Raw genomic sequence first — 14,867 nt, 5'->3', positions numbered from 1 at the left:
CAAAGATTTCGGGTCCCACCAGAAGTGGTGGTGTCTATTTTACACACTTCCCGCTCTGTTTTGTTTCATTGTTGTTTTCGCTTCCCATATATCTTCAAATGGGATGCTCCATATAGATAGACATTATTGTTTTTCTTTTTCTGCTCTCAAAATGGAAACTTTGACTGTAAGCCTAGTTCTTTACAGTGTTGTGGAGCCAGCATCTGTGTCCAATACTCTGCTATATTGATGACGTTGTCCATATCTTTCTCATAGTAGTTTACATCAGAAATGGAATACATGTACCTAATTTTCTGTACAGGAAAATTACAACAGAAATGGAATGCATGTACCTAAATTTCTGTGCATGAAAAGCTGAAGGTCAACATCGTTAAAATAAACAACAAATCAGTAGGTTTTTTTCAGAGTGTTCAATGTAGTTTAAGCAGATCTATTTTACCCTTGACTTTACATGATGTCATAATATTTAGTAAATACAATGATGATTGTGAATCTCTGATAGGAACCACGGGGCATGTTATCAAGGGATTTATCTCCGCTTTTTTGGCTTTAAAAGCCAAGAAAGTGGAGATAACATTATCTCCCTATTAGCAACAGGGTGCTAACACGCAAATTCGCATGTTAGCACCCTTTTTCTCTACGCTTCCCCTTGCATCTTTAATGAGATGCAAAGGGGGCGTTCCAGAGAAAAATAATAGGAGAAATGTTCTTAAATGACATTTCTCCTATTATCAAGGATTTCGCTAACCCTGTTAGTGATAAAAAATGCAGTGCTAACCGTGGTTAGCACTGCTTTTTTTACACCTGGTATTTTCCTGACTTAGCCATGATATCCTACGGAAGGTGGATATCATGGCTAAGTTTGTGAGCCCCTATCATCAAGCTAACACCAAACTTTGAGAGATTATCGTTGGTTTTCCAGCGATAATCTCTCTATTGGCAGTTAGAGCGAGGATTTTTATCACTACTGAGATAAACCTTGCTAATAGCAAGTTATCTCTGCGATAATTTCCGGCGATGCTTAGCGTTAAAAAATTTGTTGCTAAGCATCGTTAGCGGTAAATATTGCTAAACGTTGGTAATATGCCCCCATATTCCTAGTGCACATTTTGAGCAATTTCCCTAAAGAACTGTTTGGGGCATATTACCAAGCAATAGCGATAATTATCGCTATTGCTTGGTTAGAGACAAAAATTTACCGCTGAGCTGCGGCGATTTTTACCGCAAATAAACCTTGGTATTACCAAGGTTTATCGCAAATGCGATAAAAATCGCTGCAATGCATGAATATCGCTGAAAAGTCAGCGATATTCATGTATTACCGAGCTAATGCTCTTAGCCATGTTATCCACCTTCCATTGGATAACATGGCTAAGAACTGCTCAGGGCAGGTGTTAGCTTTTGGAGATATTCGCGCTTTGCGCGAATATCTCCAAAAGTTGCTAATAGGAGATAGCGATGTTAGCGACTGTTTTCAGTCACTAACATCTTGGCACGCCCACTTTGCATGTCATTAGTGATAAATATCACTGAAATGCAAAGTGGGGCCCAAGATGGTCGCTATCTCCTACTAGCTGTCGCTAACTGGTGTTAGCGACAGCTAGGTAATAGGGAGATAATTTTATCTCTGCTTTCTTGGCTTTTAAAGCCAAAAAAGCAGAGATAAATCCCCTTGATAATATGCCCCTTTGTTTTTTTGGAAGTTAGTTGACTTTTTACTCAAAACATTTTGGGGCATATTATCAAGGGATTTATCTCCGCTTTTTTGGCTTTAAAAGCCAAGAAAGCGGAGATAAAATTATCTCCCTATCAGCAACAGAGTGCTAACACGCAAATTCGCATGTTAGCACCCTTTTTCTCTACGCTTCCCCTTGCATCTATAATGAGATGCAAAGGGGGCGTTCCAGAGAAAAATAATTGGAGAAATGTTGTTAAGCGACATTTCTCCTATTATCAATGATTTCGCTAACCCTGTTAGTGATAAAAAAAAGCAGCGCTAATCACGGTTAGCACTGCTTTTTTTACACCTGGTATTTTCCTGACTTAGCCATGATATCCTATGGAAGGTGGATATCATGGCTAAGTTTGTGAGCCCCTATCATTAAGCTAAAGCCAAACCTCGAGAGATTATCGTTGGTTTTCCAGCGATAATCTCTCAATTGGCAGTTAGCGCGAGGATTTTTATCACTACTGAGATAAACCTTGCTAATAGCAAGTTATCTCTGCGATAATTTCCGACATTGCTTAGCGTTAAAAAATTCGTTGCTAAGCATCGTTAGCGGTAAATATCGCTAAAGGTTGGTAATATGCCCCTTAATTCTTCTGAATTTGGGCTGCTCTCGCGGTTATCGCTCATGCCCATGCGCCTTTCAGGAACTTCTATTGCGATGTCCATATTTTCCATCTTCTCTTTGATTTTTCTTGACTCCTCTGCACTTTGCACTAAAACAAAATGTTTCTTCATGCGTGTCATTATTAAAAGAAGTGCCTAAAACAGGTTTAAAATCTTATGTTATTATATTAAAAACTCAAATAAAAAACAAATCAAGTTCAATCAAAATCAAATTGATACATGGGAATGTAATTCATAGTTAGTTTGCTGGCCACAAGAGAAAACACCAAGAAAAATCTTCAGATTCCTATCAGAAAAATAAAATATTTTTAGCAAACGCTCACAAGAATATCTGTTATAAAAGCCCTTATGACCCAAGAGACTGTAAATATAAGCAGGTGATTCGTCAGTAAAAAAAAATATTAAATACACTTCTGAGTGACCCAGAATCTAATACCAACCTGAGTTATGTCAAATTGGATACATTAAAAAATAACACTAACTTTCATGTAGAATATTACGTGCCATGTTACTTATCATTACTGTCAGCAATGGATGTCTATTTTCCAAATAGCATATTGCAGATATGCATTCTCCTCACAAATAATAACTTAAATCATTGAGCAATAATAATGTTGCAGTCTGACAGGACTTTAAGCACTGTAATGCGATTGGCAGCAATTCAGTTTTCACAGTTATGGGTGAATGCATGGCAGCATTCGGCTCTACACTATTTACACAGAACAAGGTGAACATTTGCACATATTTTACTACGCCTCTTAAGCCTTTATGTTCACCTTAACGCGTTTGGGAGCAAATGAGGAGTGAAATGTAATTATGCGTGACCGGAAAACATCACTGCTTCCGTACTACATTCATTTCAGCACAGAGATGTAATTGAGAATATCCATACTTTCCGAATGCCTGAGTAGATGACATGCAGCCTTTGGCTCACATGAGATCCTTCGATATATGGTGCATTTGAAACGGGATTGGCTGTTAATTAGGCTGTTTGTTCCCACACTCCAGCATAATGCATCATTGACTGTAGGGTTAAAATGGATGTAGCAGAAGCGGCGTGTTAGTTATGTGTCTTAACAGAGCTACTTCTGTATGCTGAAATGCATCAGACCTTTATAAGTGGAATGAGATATTACAAGGCTTAGGAAAAATAGTCATTTTTTGCACCAAGTCTAGTAAATCCCATATAAATGATTCATGCTGTCTATGGCAAATTTGGTCTTTGGTATATGAATTGGGATCTTACAATGTTTAGATTGCAAGTTCCCTATTTTCATACTGCATTTGTGTGTATATTTGATCTTGCGTATCTTTCACTAGCGTCTATCTACTAACCTTGGGGGGTAAACTCCGGTCCACTCGCGTAGTTTTCCACACTCCGCGTTACGCGGAGCTTGCGGAGTTCTGAAAACGTTTTTTTCACCAATCGTCAAGTTGGCGAGCACAGAAAATCCATCTCTGGGCGAGATTTTCCTTGTTCGCGATCAGCAATGTCAAGTTGCTGTGCACGAGCATGGAAAATCAACCTGTCGGCAAGATTTCTCAACATGGGCAGTCGGATTTCTCATTGCGAGTGGTCGCTCACATTGAGAAACCGTCTGTTCACTTTGAGAAAGCTGCTGCTCGAGTAAAAAATCTACTGGAACAGCTGAAAGTAAGCAGTGCCCACTTGTGCTGTTCATGGTGCCATTCGCAATGATTGCACAGTGCGGACAAACACCCAGCACTGAAAATCACAACAAACTTATGCATTCCGCCGCTCGCTGAGCTCCGCATAGCACAGCTGACCTTTTTTGCACTTGCCCAGGCTTACTATCTCCAGTTCAGTCAGTCTTGAAACAAATGCATTCTTTGCATAGCGGAGGGCTACATGACACACGTTTATCGGACATTTTGCACGTTTTTGCATAGCCTGCTCTGCCTACTGCAGACTTTTTTTTACTATTCATTTTAGCAGCACAGTTCACAGAAGGAGAAATGGAGGGCACTTCTCTAAGTCGCACACATGTTTTTGGGTGGAAATGGCAGCACTAATTGTTTTCATACACAAAAATATGGCCCTGTATGTTGTCCACTATCCTGAGAAGAGCTAAACCCTCTCAAGGAGGCTTCTCTACTGTGGGCGAATGTAGGGGCATATTACCAAGCAATAGCGATAATTATCGCTATCGCTTGGTTAGAGACAATTATTTATCGCGGACCTGCGGCAATTTTTATCGCAGATAAACCTTGATATTACCAAGGTTTATCGCAAATGCGATAAAAATCAGCCCAATGCATGAATATCGCTGAAAAGTCCGCGATATTCATGCATTACCGACATAATGCTCTTAGCCATGTTATCCACCTCCCATTGGATAACATGGCTAAGAACTGCTCAGGGCAGGTGTTAGCTTTTGAAGATATTCACGCTTAGTGCAAATATCTCCAAAACTTGGTAATAGGAGATAGCGATTAGTGATAAATTTCTCTGACATGCAAAGTGGGGCCCAAGATGGTCGCTATCTCCTACTAGCTGACGCTAACTGGTGTTAGCGACAGCTAGGTAATAGGGAGATAATTTTATCTCCGCTTTCTGGGCTTTTAAAGCCAAAAAAGCAGAGATAAACCCCCTTGATAATATGCCCCCAAGGGTCTGTTGCATGTGCCAATGAACTACCGCTGCATACACTCATACTCAGTTCCAACATCGGCAGGCAGATATGGTGTGTTTGGAAAGAGACCACTTGCAGCATCTCAGGATTGAAATTGAGGCACTGGCGGGAAAGTCATATTTGATATGTCATCATTTTAGTTATTATTTGCGTTATGTTTTACACTGTTGTAATAGGACAAAGTCAAACTAGCCCCCTCTGAAGTTTTCCCCCACCCACATCTCGCAAGCCACCAGGAACCAAAGCAAAGCACTGGACTGACAGATGTTGTTGAAGGTGGGTGACAGATAAAATGCTACACCACACCAGGCACTGAGATTAACAGAAGAACTTTGCAGGGTGGGAGAGAGGGTCACTGAGGATAGCAGAATGGTTTACTTTTAGAAAACATTGGAGGAGGTAGGTAAGGCAGGGCTCTGCTGGACAGAAGGGCAAAGTGGTAGCAACTGAGGTAATGTGTATTATCCAATATGAGGATATTTCTGGGAGGAGTAGTGGCGAAGGGTGAAAATGCATGGCACGTTGGAGTTCAAATAATATTTGTAGGACAAGAAATACTGGTAGGATAACAATGAGCGAGAAGAGGTACAAAAAGGGTCGAGCAACAAAACCACTGGATATATGTGTTGAGGCTGGTATTACAAATCACTGCCGTATTTGTTCCATACTTTCAGGATAAAAAGCTTAGTTATCAATCATTTTATAATTTGAATTAGAATTTTCTGGTATAAGTGCCCCATTCTTTACCTGATGCCTCTGCCATTCAAATTGAGTCATGAGCATTGAAAATGCACCACATATGCACAGTGGCAGAGCGGGTGTAGCTTAAATAAATTCCAAAACAGTCAGTGGACTTTTGCACACCTTGTGATTGGGATGGGCATGGAGGTGGAGGGTATTTCAAACAAGAACAATAATTTCTCATTATTCCGCTGCCAGCAGAATTTTAGGGGGCGGGGGTGCAATCCGCGGAAGTATGTTGCTCGTTTGTACACTTCTTTTTCTAAAATATATCCCTATTTCCTACCATGCCGGGGCCTCAGACAGGGTCAGCTCTAAATAGAATATGACTGGTACCTACAGTCCAGTTACTGATAACAGACTGAGGGTTGTCAATTAATGCTAATGCCCTATTTGGAGTGTATCGCACGTACAGCAGATCATAATTGCTACTGGGTGCTGTTGTAGATTGAGACCAGGCTGGTTGTTTCCCTCCATAGGATGTATCTTCTACTGATGGAATATTTAAGAAATAGTCAGAAGACCCAAAATGTCCAAATGTAGTTTAAAAAAAAACTTGTGGCTGATGTGTATGTCTATAGTTTTTAAGGCTAGAAGGTCAAAACGGTTCATTTGTGACCATTACATTTTTTTAATTGTACAAAGACAGCTCTTACACTCTCATCAATGTTTTCCAAACTTCAAAATGAATACTTGTCTCTAACCGTTTCTTGTCTTAAAATATTTTTGGTCACTGTGATTTTATGGATAGAGTACCACCCATTTACATCCATTGGCAATCTTTTCCCACACCATCCTATAAATTGCTGCTTATACCTACCACCCCTAACCAAACCTAAATCTAACCAAATGAACCCTTAATAAAACCCGACACACACACAAACTCTAATTTGACAGTATTGTATATGATTACATTACGCATAAGACAAACGCATGTTGTGAGAAGGGAAAATGGGCGCCTCCCTCCATCCCTAACAACATCAAACATCTGCAGAATAAGGATTATTCAAAAGTGCCTGTTATATAGGGTGTCGTTTATGAGATGGTAATAATATGTATAAGAAAGCGTTTTTGTATGAACACTCTGAGCAGACTTGTAGAGGCACAGCTGGTTAACGGTCGTGGGTTTCCTTGCTGAAATAAACTTCAGCCAACTTGGATATTTTGGACCATCTTTGCCTTTATTGAATGAAGCTTATAACACTACCCAAAAAGCTAAGCATATCCACAGGACCCTGGAACCACAGGACATAAGCAGTTAGGTAGTGAAAAAGGTATCAAAAATATTAGTGGGATATACCAAACTAGTATACAAAATCTAAAACACCCAGTGCTATATCAGCGAATCTGAATAAAAACAAGACAAATGAAAATATACAGGGAGGTATATGCCAAGGACTGTACCACCTGAGTACAGCACACAAATTCCCAATGGCCTTAGTGTCTTGTTGTGGAAAATATTCACATGGGCCTGCCATGGGCTCACTTCCTAGTTTCCCTGATTTTCCAGCAACAAACTAAAAAATTAAATACATTCAGAAAGAGGAAAAATGCGAAGGAGCCCCTTTCACCTCCTTTGATTATCATCCCATCAAACAAATCTTCAAAGAAGTCTCTACTTACTTGATTTTTCTAACTAATTCAAAGGAATATGTCAACACAATCTGAATAAAAAGTTGGTCTTCAAGTATATCAATCAATCAATCAACCAAAGAGTTCTTATAACAACCAACTTGTCACCCCAGGTGGTCTCTAGGCGCTAGATCCTAATGTCTTGGTCAGAGAGTCGTGTCTTGAGATTCGTTCTGAATTCTTCAAGTGAAGGACAGGTGCGTAGGTGAATGGGGGGTCATTCCAGGACTTGGCAGCAAGGTAGGATAAGGAACAACATCTGCAGCAGTTCTGGTGGATGCAGGGGGTGTGGGCCTGGGCGAGGGAGGTAGGAAGGACATCACTGGTGGGTCAATGGAACATCAGGTGGTGGTTAATATAGGCGGGCTCAGAGTCGTTAAGGTCTTGTAGGCGTGAATCAGGAGCTTAAAGAGGCATCTCTTCTGTACAGGGAGCCAGTGGAGGGCTCTGAGGTGGGGGAGGTGCTGGATCTTCTGGGGAGTTTGAGGACAAGTATAGCTGTGGTGTTCAATAGGGTCTGGAGACAGCTGAGTAGCTGTTTGGTGGTTCCGGCTTAGAGTGAGTTGCCCTAGTTAAGGCAGCTGGAGATGAGGGTTTGGGTGACTGTTTTCCTGGTGGAGCTGGGGATCCAGCAGAAGATCTTGCGCAGCTGGTGGAGGGTGTGGAAGCAGGAGGTGGAGATGGAATTGACTTGTTTGTTCATGGTTATTTGGCTGTCCAGAATGATTTTGAGGTTGCATGCGTGGTCGGAGGAATGAGGAGCGGGTCGAGTGAGGTGGGCAACTAGGATTCATCCCATGGGGAGGGGTTGTTTAAGAAGATGAGTACCTCCATTTTCTCCAAGTTGAGCTTTGGGAGGTTGGTCTTCATTCAGCTGGCGATGTCAGACAAGGGGTTCTGGAAGTTGGCCTTGGTGAGGCTGGTGTCTTCTGTGAGGGAAAGGATGAGCTGCGAGGTGTCGCATATGAGATGATGTTGAGTCTGAGGGTGTAGGCGATATTTTCCAGAGGCATCATGTAGGTGTGGAAGGGGATGGGGGTAGGAGTGTCATGTAGGTCCTTATAAACCTATATAGGGTCTGCCCGTTTAGACAACATAGACTGTTGGACTGGTGTCCAGACTGATTCCAGACACCCCCACCGGGAATGTTTGTCTGTATACCAGCTAGCTCACAGTGCCACTAGAAACCCCTCTTACCAAGGAGAGAATAGTTCTTGGCAACTATCGAACATGACAGCTCTGTCCCATCAGGGATCGTGGAAACAGTGCAGTACTTTTCGCTCAGTCACTCGTGCTCACTTTGTCTCAGAGAGATACACAGAAAAAACGGTGGGGATGTTTTTCAATAAGCATTTATTTAACCAGCGTCATTCTAGTGTAAAATAGGTGTGCTAAAACAACTATAAGATCGAACCAGATGTAAGTGATTATAAACACCAACAGAGTAAAAGGATGGTAGATTTCTACCAGATTGCTAAAACAATGAATTTAGCAGGTATACAAAAACATGACAGTAAAAGTGGGTACTCCTACGATGCAACCCTAACTAGATGTACCTTAATGTAACTAGCAAATATGTAGGTGTAGAGACAAGAATTCCTCTAGGATAAAGTCAACCCCATTACCTGAAGCGAGAGACTGTGGGACCCTTTCTTGGTCTCGAGATGGACACCCCACAAAGGATGTCAGACCACTGCACGCTGGAGTGTCTGCATGCAGAAACCTCAGCTTCTTGCGACAGTGTGTCAGCATGGAAGTTCTTTTTCTCCTCTTCCTGCCTCAGCAAAGATATGGTGTTTATATACCCAAAGTGGTACCCTCAGGGGATGATGGAAGGAATGACCCTTATATATAGTAAGTGTGCAGGAAATGGTAGTCCTGCTGAGTTTCCAATAATCCTCATTCATAATGAATGAGGCTAGTTTTCAGGGAAACCCCACGTCCTGTTAGCACTACCGTAACTGGGTAAGAGGTCAGTCCCAAGACCTGGTATGTAGTGCAATGGCAGGGGAAATATATGTGAGAGGTTAGGTTGCTACCCGAGCCTATATTGGGGTGCCTATATGAAACATAACAGGAGGAGCCCTGGGTGATACATCAGATATGTTCTTGTGTTCGTAGGAAAAATGTGGTTGGTGGATCCTCTGTGTTTGGCTGGAATGGAAGATGGCGATCCAGTTGCCTTGGATGCCCAGGTGGCGGAATCTCGTGATGAGGGTGTTATGGGAGACAGTGTTGATGGCTGCTGAGAAGGTGGAAGAGGATGAGGTCTGCTTTTTCTGCTACGTTAAGGAGGTGTCTGATGGATTCCTCCAAGCACGAACAGTCTGTCATCTCCTAGGCATACGTTGGCACTAAAAAAAAAGAATAATAACCAAATACAATAACAATTGAAAATAAATGGTATGCAACAACACTCTCAGTTAATCTATGTTACACTCAGTGGCTGTTGGTGCTTGGAGGAAGTCATTAAATAAAGAAAGAGTTGTATTATATTGGATATACACAATGCAAAATGTTTTTAGAGGTGCGGTTTGAACCTCTTGTGTATATAGGATTACCTCTCAGTGGATTGCTGTTATATAGAGTGCAAACACAGAAACTGAAAATTGGGGAACAGGAGACAATATCTGATTATTATGATCATTTAGATGTGTTTTTGTAAAAAGTTACTTTATTTATGTTTTGTTTTAACTTTTCTACCAATTTAAGAATAAGTAAATAAAAATAATATTTGTTCGGACCAGGATTAAACTGTAGTATGTGTTTTTTGATTAATATAAGTAATTGGGATGGGACGATGTACCACTGAGTAGGATAATTTGATGTATCCTATGGTTACTATGTATGCACCTATTCTTCCACTTCATTCTTCTATATAGTGTGATACTGCTTAGATCAGGTAGTGGAGGGTGATTAGGGTAAACCCAATGATCTTTCATGTTTGTGTTTCATTGTGGTCGAAGCGCTGAAACAGAGTAGATGAATTTGAGGTACATCATATGTTTCCTTGAATTTAATATCAGAATTGTATTCTTACAGTGAAGGTCTCATATCAACAATAGCCTTTGTTATTGATATATCAGCACAGAAAAGATGTGTATCTGGTTCTCCTCAACACAGATCCAGAATTAATGTATGTTCCGTAGGCTCCACTATCGTAGTTTTCTTTTGTTTTATGCAGGTTTTGGTTATCCTTCTCATTAAGTCTTGTCTTCTAGTGTAATGCCATCCTCCTGAGGTATTATCTCATCCTGGCAGGAAGGGATGCTAACTCAGTTGGTCTTCTATGGGAGGCACCTTCTTTTGAAGATTTCTCAGTCTTGTAGGGGGAGCAATTGTAATCCATTAAGGGTTGGGACGATATGCTTCAATGTCTTCAGATCTCTGATGAGATGTTCTATAGCAATTGAAATGCCTTCCAAAGAGTTCAAAACTTGTGGCTAACGTGTATATCTATAGTTTTTAAAGCTAGAAGGTCAAAACGGTTCATTTGTGACCATTACATTTTTTTAATTGTACAAAGACAGCTCTTACACTCTGATCAATGTTTTCCAAACTTCAAAATGAATACTTGTCTCTAACCGTTTCTTGTCTTAAAATATTTTGGGTCACTGTCATTTTATGGATAGAGTACCACCCATTTACATCCATTGGCAATCTTTTCCCACACCATCCTATAAATTGCTGCTTATACCTACCACCCCTAACCAAACCTAAATCTAACCAAATGAACCCTTAATCTAACCAGACACACACACACAAACTCTAATTTGACAGTATTGTATATGAGCACATTACGCATAAGAAGAACGCATGTTGTGAGAAGGGAAAATGGTTGCCTCTCTCCAGCCCCCAACAACATCAAACCACTGCAGAATAAGGATTATTCAAAAGTGCCTGTTAAATAGGGTGTCGTTTATGAGATGGTAATAATATGTATAAGAAAGTGTTTTTGTATGAACACTCTGAGCAGACTTGTAGAGGCACAGCTGGTTAACGGTCGTTGGTTTCCTTGCTGAAATAAACTTCATCCAACTTGGATATTTTGGGCCATCTTTGCCTTTATTGAATGAAGCTTATAACACTGCACAAAAAGCTAAGCATATCCACAGGACCCTAGACCCACAGGACATAAGCAGTTAGGTAGTGAGAAAGGTATCAAAAACATTAGTGGGATATAACAAACTAGTATACAAGGCCTCAAAATCTAACACACGCAGTGCTATATCAGCAAATCTGAATAAAAAAAGACAAATGAAAATATACAGGGAGATATATGCCAAGGACTGTACCACCTGAGTACAGCACACAAATTCCCAATGCCCTTAGTGTCTTGTTGTGGCATAATATTCACATGGGCCTGCCATGGGCTCACTTCCTAGTTTCCCAGGTTTTCCAGCAACAAACTAAAAAATTAAATACATTCAGAAAGAGGAAAAATGTGAGGAAGCCCCTTTCACCTCCTTTTAATATCATCCCATCAAACAAATCTTCAAAGAAGTCTCAACTTACTTGATTTTTCTAACTAATTCAAAGGAATATGTCAACACAATCTGAATAAAAAGTTGGTCTTCAAGTATATCAATCAATCGACCAAAGAGTTCTTATAACAACCAACTTGCCACCCCAGGTGGTCTCCAGGCGCTAGATCCTAATGTCTTGGTCAAAGAGTCGTGTCTTGAGCTTCGTTCTGAATTCTTCAAGTGAAGGACAGGTGCGTAGGTGAATGGGGGGTCATTATAGGACTTGACAGCAAGGTAGGATAAGAAACAACCTCTGCAGTAGTTCTGGTGGATGCAGGGGGTGTGGGCCTGGGCGAGGGAGGTAGGAAGGACATCACTGGTGGGTCGATGGAACATCAGGTGGTGGTTAATATAGGCAGCTCAGAGTCGTTAAGGTATTGTTGGCGTGAATCAGGAGCTTAAACAGGCATCTCTTCTGTACAGGGCTCTGAGGTGGGGGAGGTGCTGGATCTTCTGGGGAGTTTGAGGACAAGTACAGCTGTGGTGTTCAATAGGGTCTGGAGACAGCTGAGTAGCTGTTTGGTGGTTCCGGCTTAGAGTGGGTTGCCCTAGTTAAGGCAGCTGGAGATGAGGGTTTGGGTGACTGTTTTCCTGGTGGAGCTGGGGATCCAGCAGAAGATCTTGCGCAGCTGGTGGAGGGTGTGGAAGCAGGAGGTGGAGATGGAATTGACTTGGTTGTTCATGGTTATTTGGCTGTCCAGAATGATTTTGAGGTTGCGTGCGTGGTCGGAGGAATCAGGAGCGGGTCGAGTGAGGTGGGCAACTAGGATTCATCCCATGGGGAGGGGTTGTTTACGAAGATGAGTACCTCCATTTTCTCCAAGTTGAGCTTTGGGAGGTTGGTCTTCATTCAGCTGGCGATGTCAGACAAGGGGTTCTGGAAGTTGGCCTTGGTGAGGTTGGTGTCTTCTGTGAGGGAAAGGATGAGCTGCGAGTTGTCGCATATGAGATGATGTTGAGTCTGAGGGTGTAGGCGATGTTTTCCAGAGGCATCATGTAGGTGTGGAAGGGGATGGGGGGTAGGAGTGTCATGTAGGTCCTTATAAACCTATATAGGGTCTGCCCGTTTAGACAACATAGACTGTGGGACTGGTGTCCAGACTGATTCCAGACACCCCCACCGGGAATGTTTGTCTGAATACCAGCTAGCTCACAGTGCCACTAGAAACCCCTCTTACCAAGGAGAGAATAGTTCTTGGCAACTATCGAACATGACAGCTCTGTCCCATCAGGGATCGTGGAAACAGTGCAGTACTTTTCGCTCAGTCACTCGTGCTCACTTTGTCTCAGAGAGATACACAGAAAAACGGTGGGAATGTTTTTCAATAAACATTTATTTAACCAGCATCATTCTAGTGTAAAATAGGTGTGCTAAAACAACTATAAGATCGAACCAGATGTAAGTGATTATAAGCACCAACAGAGTAAAAGGATGTTAGATTTCTACCAGAGTGCTAAAACAATGAATTTAGCAGGTATACAAAAACATGACAGTAAAAGTGGGTACTCCTACGATGCGACCCTAACTAGATGTACCTGAATGTAACTAGCAAATATGTAGGTGTAGAGACAAGAATTCCTCTAGGATAAAGTCAACCCCATTACCTGAAGCGAGAGACTGTGGGACCCTTTCTTGGTCTCGAGATGGACACCCCACAAAGGATGTCAGACCACTGCATGCTGGAGTGTCTGCATGCAGAAACCTCAGCTTCTTGCGACAGTGTGTCAGCATGGAAGTTCTTTTTCTCCTCTCCCTGCCTCAGCAAAGATATGGTGTTTATATACCCAAAGTGGTACCCTCAGGGGATGATGGAAGGAATGACCCTTATATATAGTAAGTGTCCAGGAAATGGTAGTCCTGCTGAGTTTCCAATAATCCTCATTCATAATGAATGAGGCTAGTTTTCAGGGAAACCCCACGTCCTGTTAGCACTACCGTAACTGGGTAAAAGGTCAGTCCCAAGACCTGGTATGTAGTGCAATGGCAGGGGAAATATATGTGAGAGGTTAGGTTGCTACCCGAGCCTATATTGGGGTGCCTATATGAAACATAACAGGAGGAGCCCTGGGCGATGCAGCAGATATGTTCTTGTGTTCGTAGGAAAAATATGGTTGGTGGATCCTCTGTGTTTGGCTGGAATGGAAGATGGCGATCCAGTTGCCTTGGATGCCCAGGTGGCGGAATCTCGTGATGAGGGTGTTATGGGAGACAGTGTTGATGGCTGCTGAGAAGGTCGAGGAGGATGAGGTCTGCTTTTTCTGCTATGTTAAGGAGGTGTCTGATGGATTCCTCCAAGCACGAACAGTCTGTCATCTCCTAGGCATACGTTGGCACTAAAAAAAAGGATAATAACCAAATACAATAACAATTGAAAATAAATGGTATGCAACAACACTCTCAGTTAATCTATGTTACACTCAGTGACTGTTGGTGCTTGGAGGAATCCATTAAATAAAGAAAGAGTTGTATTATATTGGATATACACAATGCAAAATGTTTTTAGAGGTGCAGTTTGAACCTCTTGTGTATATAGGATTACCTCGCAGTGGATTGCTGTTATATAGAGTGCAAACACAGAAACTGAAAATTGGGGAACAGGAGACAATATCTGATTATTATGATCATTTAGATGTGTTTTTAGAAAAAGTTACTTTATTTATGTTTTGTTTTAACTTTTCTACCAATTTAAGAATAAGTAAATAAAAATAATGTTTGTTCGGACCAGGATTAAACTGTAGTACGTGTTTTTTGATTAATACAAGTAATTGGGTTGGGACGATGTACCACTGAGTAGGATAATTTGATGTATCCTATGGTTACTATGTATGCACCTATTCTTCCACTTCATTCTTCTATATTGTGTGATATTTCTTAGATCAGGTAGTGGAGGGTGATTAGGGTAAACCCCAATGATCTTTCATGTTTGTGTTTCATTGTGGTCGAAGCGCTGAAACAGAGTA

This window comes from Lissotriton vulgaris, chromosome 8, assembly GCF_964263255.1.
Source record: "Lissotriton vulgaris chromosome 8, aLisVul1.2, whole genome shotgun sequence".
Lineage (NCBI taxonomy): Eukaryota > Metazoa > Chordata > Amphibia > Caudata > Salamandridae > Lissotriton > Lissotriton vulgaris.
Note: the sequence above shows the minus strand (reverse complement) of the source record.